The sequence below is a fragment of the Mus caroli genome, unplaced genomic scaffold, assembly GCF_978045245.1.
Source record: "Mus caroli unplaced genomic scaffold, Mus_caroli_1 scaffold_19, whole genome shotgun sequence".
Lineage (NCBI taxonomy): Eukaryota > Metazoa > Chordata > Mammalia > Rodentia > Muridae > Mus > Mus caroli.
In genome coordinates this window covers 19,766,015-19,779,694 of record NW_028227274.1, presented here as the reverse complement: position 1 = coordinate 19,779,694, position 13,680 = coordinate 19,766,015, and positions in this window count along the sequence as shown.

Sequence of the window (13,680 nt, the reverse complement as noted above, 5' to 3'; positions counted from 1 at the left end):
AACATTTATAGCCACTATGGAAAGAAATATGGCAGTTCCTCAGAAAATTGGAAATAGATTAACCTCAAGAACCAGCTATACTTCTCTTGAGTATATAGGCAAAAGTTGGCCTAAACTAACACAAGGATATGTGTTCAACCATGCTGATTGCTGCTTCATTCATAATAGCCAGAAACTGAAAACAATTTAGATGTCCTTCAATAGACAAAAAATGCATTTAAAAAGAACACAATGAAGTATGGCTCAGAGATGATATTATAACATTTGCAGGCAAATGGATGGGATTAGGAAAAAAATCATATTGTGTGAGGTAACCAAGACCCAGAAAGACAAATATGGCAAATTTCACTTATATGTGCATACTAGCTATTAATTCAACGATAAGCAATGTAAAATCTGTAGAACAACAGATGGTAATTATAGAGTAAGGGACTAGAAAAAATACAGAGACATCTCATTAGGAAAGGAAAATTAAATAGATAATTATGGATAGGGGAGCTTGGAATAGGAGGATCAAATGCAGAGAAGAGAGGAGAGGGGGTTTTAGGTGAGATGAGGGGAGAGACAACTAAGGGTCATATAGAAAACGAATACAGTAGAAACTTTCTAAATTATGCGCATCTATGGGAGTGATCTAAATGACATTCTCACATAATAAGGGAGAGAAAGTTCCAAGTGGCCACCTCTTGTCACCAAAGGAAATTTCTAGTACTAAGATTAGGTTACATCTAATTAAGTTGTTGTCCAAAGGGATCCCATTGAAATGCCCAAACACTCCTCCATTGCTGGTGGGATTGCAAGCTGCTACAACCACTCTGGAAATCAGTCTGGCAGTACCTCAGAAAATTGTACATAGTATTACCTGAGGATCCAGCTATACCACTCCTGGGCATATACCAAGAAGATGCTACAATATGTAATAAGGACACATGCTCCACTATGTTCATAGCAGGCTTATTTATAATAGCTAGAAGCTGGAAATATCCCAGATGTCCCTCAACAGAGGAATGGGTACAGAAAATGTGGTACATTTGCACAATTGAGTACTACTCAGCTATTAAAAACAATGACTTCATAAAATTCGCAGGAAAGTGGATGGAACTTGAGAATATCATCCTGACTGAGGTGGCTCAGTCACAAAGGGACAAACACAGTATGTACTCACTGATAAGTGGGTATTAGCCCATAAGTTTGAAATACCCAAGATTCAATTCACAGACCATATGAAGTCTAAGAAGAAGGAAGATCAAAATGTGGATGTTTCAGTGCTTTCTAGAAGGGTGAACAAAATACACACAAGAGGAAATATGGAGACAAAGTGTGGAGCAAAGACTGAAGGAAAGGCCATCCAGAGACTGCCCCACCTGGGGATCCATACCATATACAGCCACTAAACCTGGACGCTATTGTGGATGCCTGGAAGTGCTTGCTGATAGAAACTTGATATGGTTGTCCCCTGAGAAGCTTTGCCAGAGCCTGACAAATACAGAGGAGGATTCTAGCAGCCAACCACTGGACTGAGCTCGGGGGTCCCTGATGCAGGAGATGGAGAAGGGACAGAAGGAGCTGAGGAGGTTTACAGCCCTATGGAGGGAGCAATAGTGTCAAGAGGCCAGACACCCCAGAGGTCCCGGGGTCTGGACTACCAACCAAAGAATACACATGGAATGATCCATGGCCCTGGCCACATATGTGGCAGAAGATGGCCTTATTGGATATCAGTTGGAGGAGAGGCCCTCAAGCCTGAGGGTGTTCAATGCCCCAGCTGAGGAGGGGAATGTCAAGGAGGGAGGATAGGAGTGGGTAGGTGGGGGAGCACTCTCATGGGGGGTGGGGTGGGATAGAGAGTTTCTGAAGGGGAGACCTGGAAAGGGGAAAACATTTGAAATGTAAATAAAGAAAATATTCAAGAAAGTAAAAAAGAAAGAAATGTCCAAACAACCTAAGCTGTTGGCAAGACAATAGGTTGTCCTCTACAAACTCATGGCAAGGGACTATTGCTAGAGAGAGACATAACACACAACTTGCTGGAGATGAAGATGTGGAGCACGTGCCTAATAGAGCCTCCACCACTATGGTCTAGCATTTTTTTGGTACAGAAAGGTAGCAAAAGTACTGCAAGCTACCAAAGAGAAACATAAACACCAACTCAGCCACAAAACCTTTGATCTACCACATATCCTGCCTGCAAGATATGCCAGCGTGCCCCGACCTGCAGGGTTAATCAGTGGGAACTCAGGGAAAGGGAGTGAGAGAGTGGGAGGGAAAAGAGACATGAAGAATGAAAGCAAGTCAATCATACTGATCAAGCTCTGAAAAACTTTATTCAGGACTGGCAATATAAGCATAAGTGAGAGAAGGCTTCAAGGGAGGGTGGGGGAAGAGCCAGGGGGATCTCTGAAGGTCAGGTGGGAATCTTCAGCTCCTGGGACCAATGGTCACAGTGTCCTCTTTACCCACAAACATTTTTACTGTTATGACCACGAATATTCTCTCAGGAATGTTTATATAAGCTAGAAATTTTCCACAATGCCATGGCTGAGGCCATGGCTCCTGGCACTAGGACAATAGTGGTAGAAAGCTTGTGGGGTCAACCAACCAGTTTCCTGTTTGACTTAAGACACTCTTCACATAGTAATAATAATTTAAAAAGTTCTCCACTAAAAAAAGAAAATACTCTTTGCAAGATGGAACCCATACCTGACACTGCTTGGGTGAACCACAACCTAAGACTGAGCCCTCTAAATCAACACAGCCCAGAGACCTAGTGCAGAGCCAAACAATCCTCATGTACGAAGAAGAAATAAATCCACAGTGATAAAATGACTCCTCATGGCATTCTGCTATACCTAAATCAGTGTCTGTTCAGCCACCATTGGAGAAGGTTTGTTAAGCAGCAGAGGGAAACAAATATAGAGACTAAGACTGAGACACTATGTAGAGACAAAAAGTCATTGGGATACCCAGACCTTACAGGAATACTTTCATCAAATTCCTCTCCTGAGCACAGAAGTAGAGAGAATGTAAGGACCAGAGAGGAAGGAGCACACCATGAAAACAAGGCCCTCTACGTCAGCATGAGCAAAGCTGATATGAGCTCACAGCGAAAGAAGCAGCATGCAGGGGCCACACAGGTCAGCACCACGGCATCACTGTATCTATTATGGCTTCCAGTTTGATGTTTATATGAGATTCTTGAATGAGCAAACAAGTGAGTCTCTGATTCCCGTGTCTTCTGTCGGGCTCCTTTTCTTCTATTAGTCTGTCCTACCTCAATGTGATAGTTTTTGTTTTATCTTATATTTTATTTTGTTATTTTTTAAATGAATGAATGAATGAATGAATGAATGAATGAATGAATGCAAAAAAGAAAATCTAGACAGTGGGGAAAAGTTTAATAACTCAACAGTCAAATATAACTTCTGGCAGAGAGAAAATCTGTTTTCTCCAATAGAGTAACACAGGGCATATCAATTATTTCTGGGCAGACCTCATATTCAGGAGCAACCAACATTTGACTAACATATGATGGATTCCACAGATCGTGTGTGTGTGTGTGTGTGTGTGTGTTTATACTCTTTTATTTTGTCACAGTTCTTTAATTCTAATTTGCAGGGTTTTTTTTTTTTTTCTTTTCTTGAACTGGGGGTTTGGTTGTATTGATTTTAATGTTGAGTGGATAGAGAAGAGGAGAGGATCTGGAAGGGCTTTGGGGAAGGGAAGAATATGAAAATATATTTGAATATGATAAAAATACACATTTAAAATTTAAAAATGTTTTAAATAATAAAAAGTAAAAGAAAAAAAGAAAAAGCCCTCACCAGCACAATGAGTGAGAACCTGGCTTGGAGCTCACAGGTTTTCCTCTGCCCTTGAACTTGCAAGGCCTTCTAACTTTGAGATTCTTTTTTTTTTAATTTTTAATATTTTTTATTACATATTTTCCTCAATTACATTTCCAATGCTATCCCAAAAATCCCCCATAGCGCCCCCCACTTCCCTACCCACCCATTCCCATTCTTTTGGCCCTGGCATACCCCTATATTGTGGCATATAAAGTTTGCAAGTCCAATGGGCCTCTCTTTCCAGTGATGGCCGACTAGGCCATCTTTCGATACATATGCTGCTAGAGGCAAGAGCTCCGGGGTACTGGTTAGTTCATCATGTTGTTCCAACTATAGGGTTGCAGATCCCTTTAGCTCCTTGGGTACTTTCTCTAGCTTCTCCATTGGGAGCCCTGTGATACATCCAATAGCTGACTGTGAGCATCCACTCCTGTGTTTGCTAGGCCCCTGCATAGTCTCAAAAGAGACAGCTATATTTGGGTCCTTTCAGCAAAATCTTGCTAGTGTATGCAATGGTGTCCGCATTTAGAAGCTGATTATGGGATGGATCCCTGGATATGGCAGTCTCTAGATGGTCCATCCTTTCATCACAGCTCCAAACTTTGTCTCTGTAACTCCTTCCCTGGGTGTTTTGTTCCCAATTCTAAGAAGGGGCACAGTGTCCACATTTTGGTCTTCATTCTTCTTGAATTTCATGCGTTTAGCAAATTGTGTCTTATATCTTGGGTATCCTAAGTTTTGGGCTAATATCCACTTATCAGTGAGTACTTATTGTGTGAGTTCCTTTGTGATTGTGTTACCTCACTCAAGATGATGCCCTCCAGGTCCATCCATTTGGCTAGGAATTTCATAAATTCATTTTTTTAATAGCTGAGTAGTACTCCATTGTGTAAATGTACCATAATTTCTGTATCCATTCCTCTGTTGAGGGGCATCTGGGTTCTTTCCAGCTTCTGGCTATTATAAATAGGGCTGCTATGAACATAGTGGAGCATGTGTCCTTCTTACCGGTTGGGACATCTTCTGGATATATGCCCAGGAGAGGTATTGCTGGATCCTCCAGTAGTACTATGTCCAATTTTCTGAGGAACCGCCAGACTGATTTCCAGAGTGGTTGTACAAGCTTGCAATCCCACCAACAATGGAGGAGTGTTCCTCTTTCTCCACATCCTCGCCAGCATCTGCTGTCACCTGAATTTTTGATCTTAGCCATTCTGACTGGTGTGAGGTGGAATCCCAGGGTTGTTTTGATTTGCATTTCCCTGATGATTAAGGATGTTGAACATTTTTTCAGGTGCTTCTCTGCCATTCGGTATTCTTCAGGTGAGAATTCTTTGTTCAGTTCTGAGCCCCATTTTTTTATGGGGTTATTTGACTTTCTGGAGTCCACCTTCTTGAGTTCTTTATATATATTGGATATTAGTCCCTTACCTGATTTAGGATAGTTAAAGATCCTTTCCCAATCTGTTGGTGGTTTTTTTGTCTTATTGATGGTGTCTTTTGCCTTGCAGAAGCTTTGCAGTTTCATGAGGTCCCACTTGTCAATTCTCGATCTTACAGCACAAGCCATTGCTGATCTATTCAAGAATTTTTCCCCTGTGCCCATATCTTCAAGGCTTTTTCCCACTTTCTCCTCTATAAGTTTCAGTGTCTCTGGTTTTATGTGAAGTTCCTTGATCCACTTAGACTTGACCTTAGTACAAGGAGATAGGAATGGATCGATTCGCATTCTTCTACATGTTAACAACCAGTTGTGCCAGCACCATTTGTTGAAAATGCTGTCTTTCTTCCACTGGATGTTTTTAGCTCCCTTGTGGAAGATCAAGTGACCGTAGGTGTGTGGGTTCATTTCTGGGTCTTCAATTCTAACTTTGAGATTCTTAAATGAGATATTTATATACTCAGTGTGTAAAAGAGTCAGAGCTGGCACTGTCTTTCCAAACAGCATCCTGACGTCATTCTCTTGGAATTTAAAATGAAGTATCTTTTCCTAAATATTTTCTACTAATAGATAGTATCGACTAAACAATGTTCACTAAAAGCATGGTTTTCAAAGTCATACTATCTGCCGTGTATTTAAAGGCTATGTATCATTGTCAACTTAATTTCTTTGTGTCTTTAGTTCATTTATTTAGAAATAGTATGAATAGCAGCAGCTTTCCCATAGGGCTGCTGCATTAATGTATCGATATCTACCGAGTGCTTAACATGGTGACTGGATCTCAGTCAGTAAGTGCCTTGTATGTTACTTCTCTTCTTAATGTAAAGCATAAAATTCTGGGTAATTGATCACATATCAGCCTAAAGATCGGGTTTCCACGATTTTATTTATAACATGATGAATATAGTTCGAAGGGGCATTAAAAGTATTTTCCTTTAAAAATTAAAAGTAAAATAAAATGGAGTTTGCTCTGTAGGAGTAATCTTGAGAAATTACTGTGTTTGTTAGTGTATGTAGATAAAACTTCAAAAATTTATACAAAGATAAATATCTATGGGTAGAGAATAAGATTTATTTATTTTTGAGACTGTATTTTAATTACAATATTTCTTCTCTCTCTCTCCTCTCTCCAAGCATCCTTATATACGCCTTTCTGCCTTCCTTCAAATTCCTGGTCTCTCTTTCTTTTTTTCATACACTAAATTAATTTTTATTTGTTATTCTATTTATTTACATTCCAAATGTTGTCCCCCTTTTTGGTCCCTCCTCCTCAAGTTTGTCACCGCATCCCTGCCTCTGAGTGAGTGCTCCCCCACCCATTCAACTTCTTCTACCTCACCCCACTAGCATCCCCCTTCCCTGGGGTATCAAGTTTCTATAGGATTAGGTGCATCCCCTCCCACTGAAGCCAGACAAGGCAGTCCTCTGCTACATATGTAGTCGGAGCCATAGACAAGGTCATGTATGCTCTTTGGTTGGTGGCTTAACCTTTGGGAGTTCTGAGGGGTCTGGGTTAACTGATACTGTTGTTCTTCCTATTGGGTTGCAATCCCCTTCAGCTTCTTCAGTTCTTTCTAAGTCTTCCATAAGGGTCCCCGGCCTCTTTTATTTTTTTAGGATTGTTATTGAGTACATATGTATATTTGTATATGCATATACAACATATACATCCCTAATTATAACCTATTGTGTCCATAGGATCGTGTGTAAGTTTTCAGTCCTGGCCATTTACAATAGCCCGGGACAATGAACTGATGTGCTCTACCCTGGCCACTTCATCACCTGCTGCCAGCTTTACTCAGTTGCCTGTGAAACCAGATCCTTGATAAGTCCCAATGCTTCTGAAGCGAAGCTTTTGTAAAGAAAAGTTTGCACAAAAACATCTTTCTTTTACCATGAAGTTAGAAGAAATAAAAAAAGAGGGATGATGAAGGAGAGGGAGAGGCGATGGGGGCTAGGTGGAAAGTGCAGAGAAGCTGGAAGAAGAGAAGGGGCATCTCACTGGTCCAGAATGTCAGTAAGTAGGTTAGATTTGCTGGCGAGTGAGCTTCCAGGGATCTTTCTCTGTCTCTGCAGCACTGGGATTACAAGGGTACTTTCCCATGCCTGACCTTTTAAAGGCATACGTTCTGGGAATCTAACTAAGTTCTTCATACATCCAAGGCAAGAGCTTCACCAAATGAGCCAACTCTCAGCCCCACCCTGTCTTCCTGGTGCTTGTCTGACATGCAATAAGGTAAGGAGAACTATTATGCAAATAGCACTCGAATGGTAAGATTTTTCAAAAAGTTTTAAAGTTTTTATTTTTAATGTTGAATGTTTCTGTTTCAAGTTACCAACTGATTTCCCATAGCCCTTTCTCCACAGAGAAATCTTTGAGATAGATTTTATATTAAAATGTATAGCACTGAAAGCAAACACAAATATTTATGTTGAGTCTACACAGGAAGCAGTCTTTTAAAGGAAGAAAGGGTATGAAATACTATAGGGGCTCACCTTAGTAGCTGCTTGGGGAACTATCCCAGGCCTTTCATTTATTTTAAGATTTGAAATGATAGGCAGATCTTCGCAATGTTTAACACTTCTGTCTAATTGGAAGCACACAATCATTGCAGGTTTCATGGGTTAGGTCCATTCAGAAGAAGTTCCTATTTCCTCATTACTCAGGTGACCCCACTTTCTTAGGTCAGGAAGAATTTGATACCAGACACCAAAACATTAAGCAAAATCTTAGTAGAGTCTTGGTCCTGCTTGGATTTCCCTGTATTCCTTTATTAATGAGGAGTAGGAATTCTCAACACCGTGTTCCTCAAGTAAGAGTATGTCTTGGAATCAGAGATGGATATTTGGGTCACAAGTGGAATCTGTTTTCAACTAAGAAGCCTGTGGTAAATTTAGAAAAATAGGTGAACCATATGTCACGTTCAAGTGTCCATGATGTTTTCTGAAAGTAGCCAGTATTCTTGTTCTTATGAGGGTGCCCACTGTTCTATTTACAAAAAGCCCAAGGAGAAGTTTCAAAACATACCATTATGGTTTAGGAAGTTTACTTTGAATCATGCAGACATGATTTCCTTCAGAAGTGAGGGCTTAGTCTGAGAGCATGAGGCCCCAAGTCTAGTTCCTCAGGACTCGTATAATTGCTTGGGCTTCCACTAGTACATGTACATATGTGTATACTTACATACACATGACTCCACACATGCAAAAAAATGGTACACAGACATACATATCACACACATATGTACTTCTCTCTCTCATATGTGTGCCTTTGTGTGTGAAAGACATCTGTGTTGTGAGATAGTAAATGGTAATTGTTACTTAAAATAATAGTATAGACATTAACTTTTCCATTAAAACATACAATGCACACAGCATAAGGTCTCCTTACTGAGAAGTGTAGACACAGGGACAGCTTTGTCTACACAGATTCCCAGCCAATCACACAGGTTTGTTATCTCAGAGACATTGATTTTTAAATTTTTTTGAGACGTCCTAGGATTAATCAATTCCTTTCAGGATTAATGGTTACGTTTCCCATCAGTTTTCCTTATGAACTTGTACCATGATGGGAGATCGCTCAATATAGCTACAAAACTTTATTTGAAGTAAAATGGCCAAATATTTAATTACATGAGAAACTTGGATAAAAGTGTTTTGTGGAACTAACAGTCACCGCTCACCTTAAGTTTCTGCATTAGACATTTGTTGACCACAACTTTTCGTTTTTCTAATCATTCTGAATAACTGTGTGTTTGGAAGTTGAGATCTAAGTAATTTAGGACAAAAAGACTCCAATTACTTCTGTGGACTGAAAAACATCCATTCGGCGTTCTATCCAATTGTTTTATATAGAAGAGAGCTCACAAATCATTGTACTAAACACATACCTAGTGAGGGTGCTTCTGTTTTTTAAAAAAATGCATTTATATTTTGTGTGTACAACTGTTTAGCCTTCATGAGTGTTTGTGTATCACATGTGTGCAGTGCCTGTGGATGCCAGTGAGGGTGAGATTCCCTGGTTCTAAGCTACACTTTGTTTTGATTATAATTGCTGGTTATCAACCTGGGTCCTCTGCAGAACAAAATATTCTTAGACACTGAGCAATTTTTCTAACGCTGTGAGTATGCTTCTAGGAGTCTTAATTACCTTTGATTATAGTGAGATAGGCACATTATAACTAAGGAACCACCAGACACAGATAAAGGCCATGATTTGACACAAATAATTTACATCCTAAGAAAGATCGTTACTAAAATCAGGCCCATTAATAATTAAAATAAGGGAATGTTTACACAAAACTGTGCATTCATATCCATCTTATGAGAATGAATAAGTTAAATTATGTAAACATTCAAGTTGTTTTAAATAAATGTCAACCTAAGAAATAAGCAGTTCAATTTCTAAGGAAGTGTGCGTGTGTGCATGTTTATGTGCCCTTGGAAACCAAAAGATGTGTTGGGTCTGCTGAAACTTGAGTTACAAGTGGTTGTGAGTCACGCAGTATGGGTGAAGAGAGGTGAAGAAAGGCCCTGTTCCCCTGCAAGAACATGGAGGACTCTGAACAGTTGAGTTGTCTCTCCAGCCCCATAGTTTGTTTAATTTGATATAGTGGATTTTGAACTAGATTAGGTCTGTAGAGAACTGCAACAGAAGCACTTACAAAGGGCCATGATTGTAAGTAAAATGAATTATGTTAACTGGTTTAACAGTTGCTGAAAATAATGAAGTGCAATTTAGACCCGAGCTCCAAAAGCAAGCATCCTCTTTTGCCCTCTGGTGGTGAAACACAACGATTTCTATGTGCGTAATTTCCCTGGCACTCAGACTGAATAGCCAATTACATTTAATGGTTTCTGATTCATTTGACCAGAAAGATAGACATATTTTCTTACCTTGATAAACATGACTGGGGTAGTTTTGTTCTAATTGTTCATAGCACTGGATACAAATAACTACAGCTCCAATCGTTCAGCTCGGATACAATATTCACCAGAACAATTCTTTTAAGATTGCTTTCATTTTGTAATGTAAGTTAATTCTTGCAGGAACCATCTATTTACATGAATGCTTCTGATGTAAGAAATTAAGATGCTCGTGACAAGGGCCAAATATTGCTGTAGGCTGTATGCTCAGCAGACATCATCAATTGCTGATTTTACTCTGTTAACAATGGTTACAATTGTATGTTGACAGTTCCTTATACCAAGAATAAGAGTAGATAATTCAACACTATATGCACGTTTTCCCAAATAGAACGTTCAAACCTCATAACATCCACAAATGAAAACGACAAGTGTTTCGTGTTTTCATTTCTTTATTTTCTCCAGAATATTTTGATACTGAAACCAAATTCTTACTTGGAGAAAGGGAGAAACATAGAAACATAGAGACGGATGTTCCATTTCACTTACATCATCATGAGCAGTCACTTTTGTAGGCAACACTTTTTATTCTTTGTAGAAAAGAAGAAATAAAAAAACAAACAGCACCATTAAAGAATGCATGATCCCTGAATTCTAAACCAAACACTGCCTAAAACTTTCTTTTGAAATGCTTGTTGCAGCCAGTCACATTTAGTCAGGTATCAAAGCAAGCATACCGCTATTCCGCTGTAGCAGTCTCATGGATCAACTGCACCTCCTCCTGAGGGTTTTACACACCTTTCTGAGTTTTTCCTGTGGGAATAATATATTCTTTGGTAGAGGACTGAAGGAGGGTTTCACTTTTCTCTATGCTGATAGCAAATGTCTGTGTACAATCAGGGCCTTGGCCCCCAGTCTGCGTGTGCCATGTGTGGTGTGTTCTGGTTGACTTCACATTTTGCTGTCATGCTGGAGGAGTAAATTCCGCCTTTGAAAAAAAAAAGGCATTACACGGCTAATGTCAAACAGATGTAAACATGTAGAATACTGACCCAAAGAAGGAACAATACACACGAACACGTTTTAAAAAAATAAATGGTACTGAAAACATAAATGAGATCGGATTTCTGCAAAGCAAGGAGGGAATACAGCAGAGCCAGGAAGTGAGAGGAACCAGGGAAAGCACTTTGCTAGAACATTCGTGAATAGTATAAACACAACGAATTCTCTCTACAGTCTAGATTATTTTGTAACTATAAAATATAGTTCAAAGCTAAATACTGTATGCTATTAAAAAAAAGCAGCTCCTTTAAATTATAGTAGAAATGCCGTTTGCTTGCCTTACTGTGACAAACATGAGAGCAGGAGGCAACACAATTCTTACAGTGACATTTTGGCTATATAGGCCCCTGACAGTTGATGAGTTCTGTTCCAGGACTCTTCACATTGTTCTCGGGGAACACAGATGGACTGGAGTCTGAGCTGTGTGTGTTCGGTGGGGTAGGTATCCCCAGGCAGCTATTAGGGCACTGAGCTTCTACACCAGACTAGGACCATACAGGGCTAAGCTTGGCTTCAGCATCAGAGCCCACCTGGAGAAGCAGGGAGACTGGCCACAGCAAATCCCTCTTTCGAAATTGTGCGAGTGTTTGTAAAGGAAACAGGCTTGCAGCATCGTGTACTTTACAAAACAACATTTCTGACTACATTATAAAGCACCACAGGTTACAGGCGAGTTCTGTATGCTTATTTTGAACTGAGTAGGAATATCCAGGAACCAGAAGTAAGCTATGCCTCTGTAACTCACCTCGGAAAGAGACATCGCTATGAAGTCTTTCTAGGAACCTGGCTCAGCCTCATAGGTTTTCAAGTTTGTTTCATTAATGTTAGGCCTTCACATGGAAATATTCTACATAACTGTGGTGCTCTGGTCACTGGATTTTGCAATCTTACTTTGGGGAAGGATAAATATTTTTTTTCATTTTGAAAATGAATTTTGCATCAGAATGCTTTTTATTAACATGCCCATTAACTAGCTAAATGTTCTATACACCTCAGGCATATGCATATCCCATGGAGGGGAATAGAGCACGGCAGTTCCCTCTCCCCTGCTCCAAAAGTGCTATTTTGAGAAATACATCCTTTGTGATTAAAAATAAATACATGTTACATGTGCAAGTTCTGTTCCTGATAGGGGACTAATAATGTCCAATGATCAGGAAACCGCACATATGAAGTTTGCACATTACATCACCATAATCGCATAGTCAATAACATTGTCAAGTTGCACACACGGAGAAACATGTAGAATAAGGAAGCTGAGAAGCTGCTCGCTTAATTCAGATATGCTGGCTTTCATATAAAGGTGAAATGCATACCTACAAAATACCTAGCCGACATTTTGCTTCTGAATTTCATTATTATATTCACCCAAAGATAATGACTCGGGAAAATAAGCTATAAGAGAACATCGAGAATTTGAATTGGGGCAGATAAGAGGAGGCTGTAGAAAAATTATGATCTTTGGACCTGGGTGACAGAATCCATGCACTATCAACATTTGAATTTCCAAACTTACTATGTGAAAAATCCAAACATACAGAAGGACACTTTTCTTTATTCCCAGGAAGCAATTGGCAGGCAGTACTCAACAAAGGTGCAACTGACAGTGAGCTCAACATCCCTTCAGCCTCAACTGTTCCTCTCATACAGAGTGCAAAGGCTTCGTAGACTTGGGTTTCTTTAATAGGTGTCAGGTACTGACGTTGTAGTTCAGAATCTGCTGGTGTAGACAGTATCTGACGCTGGAATAGCAGCGATTAAATAGGAATGGGGTTGGCATGCAAGTGTCATTGTGTATTGGGGTGCCCAGCTGTGAGGCTAAGAGCACAGTCTTCAAAATTAAGATGATATCATACCCAAGCAGACCATAAGGGCATCACTGATAAGCACAGCATGCATATACACCCTGGCAAGGCAGGCAGCTCACCATCCCAGCCTTAAGACTGCAGTCCTGGGGTGTAGCTGGCTAAGCCCACCGCTGGCTTTCTCCATTGTCAATTCTGTTAGCTTTATTTAATATGGAAAGGCAGAAACAGGACCAGAGGCCTGAATCAGCTGTAGGCAGGCCTTTCTTTGCTTTCTTGTCTTAAGATAAAGGATCTTTCACGTTCAGTGATTTGTTAAAACAATGTCTTTGTCACCTAAAGAAATTTGGCAACATCACAATAATAAATTTAGAAGGGGAAAAAAATCCCCACCATAGTTGGTTATGTTTTTTTAAACGTGACTTTTGTTTCTTTCAGGAATGTATTTTCTACTCATTCTGGTTAATTTTTAAGATGCATTTTCAAGGAATGTCAGAAAGAGTTTGCATTGAAAAGGTGATCCCACGTGAAAATATCTTTCACTCTTACCCTGGACACGTAATTTTCTTCCACTCTGAATTCTTTTAATTCTATAGGCACAACCAATAGGCTAATGGCACTGCGTTTTGTGCTCTGAAACTGGAGTTAAATGGGTGTACTT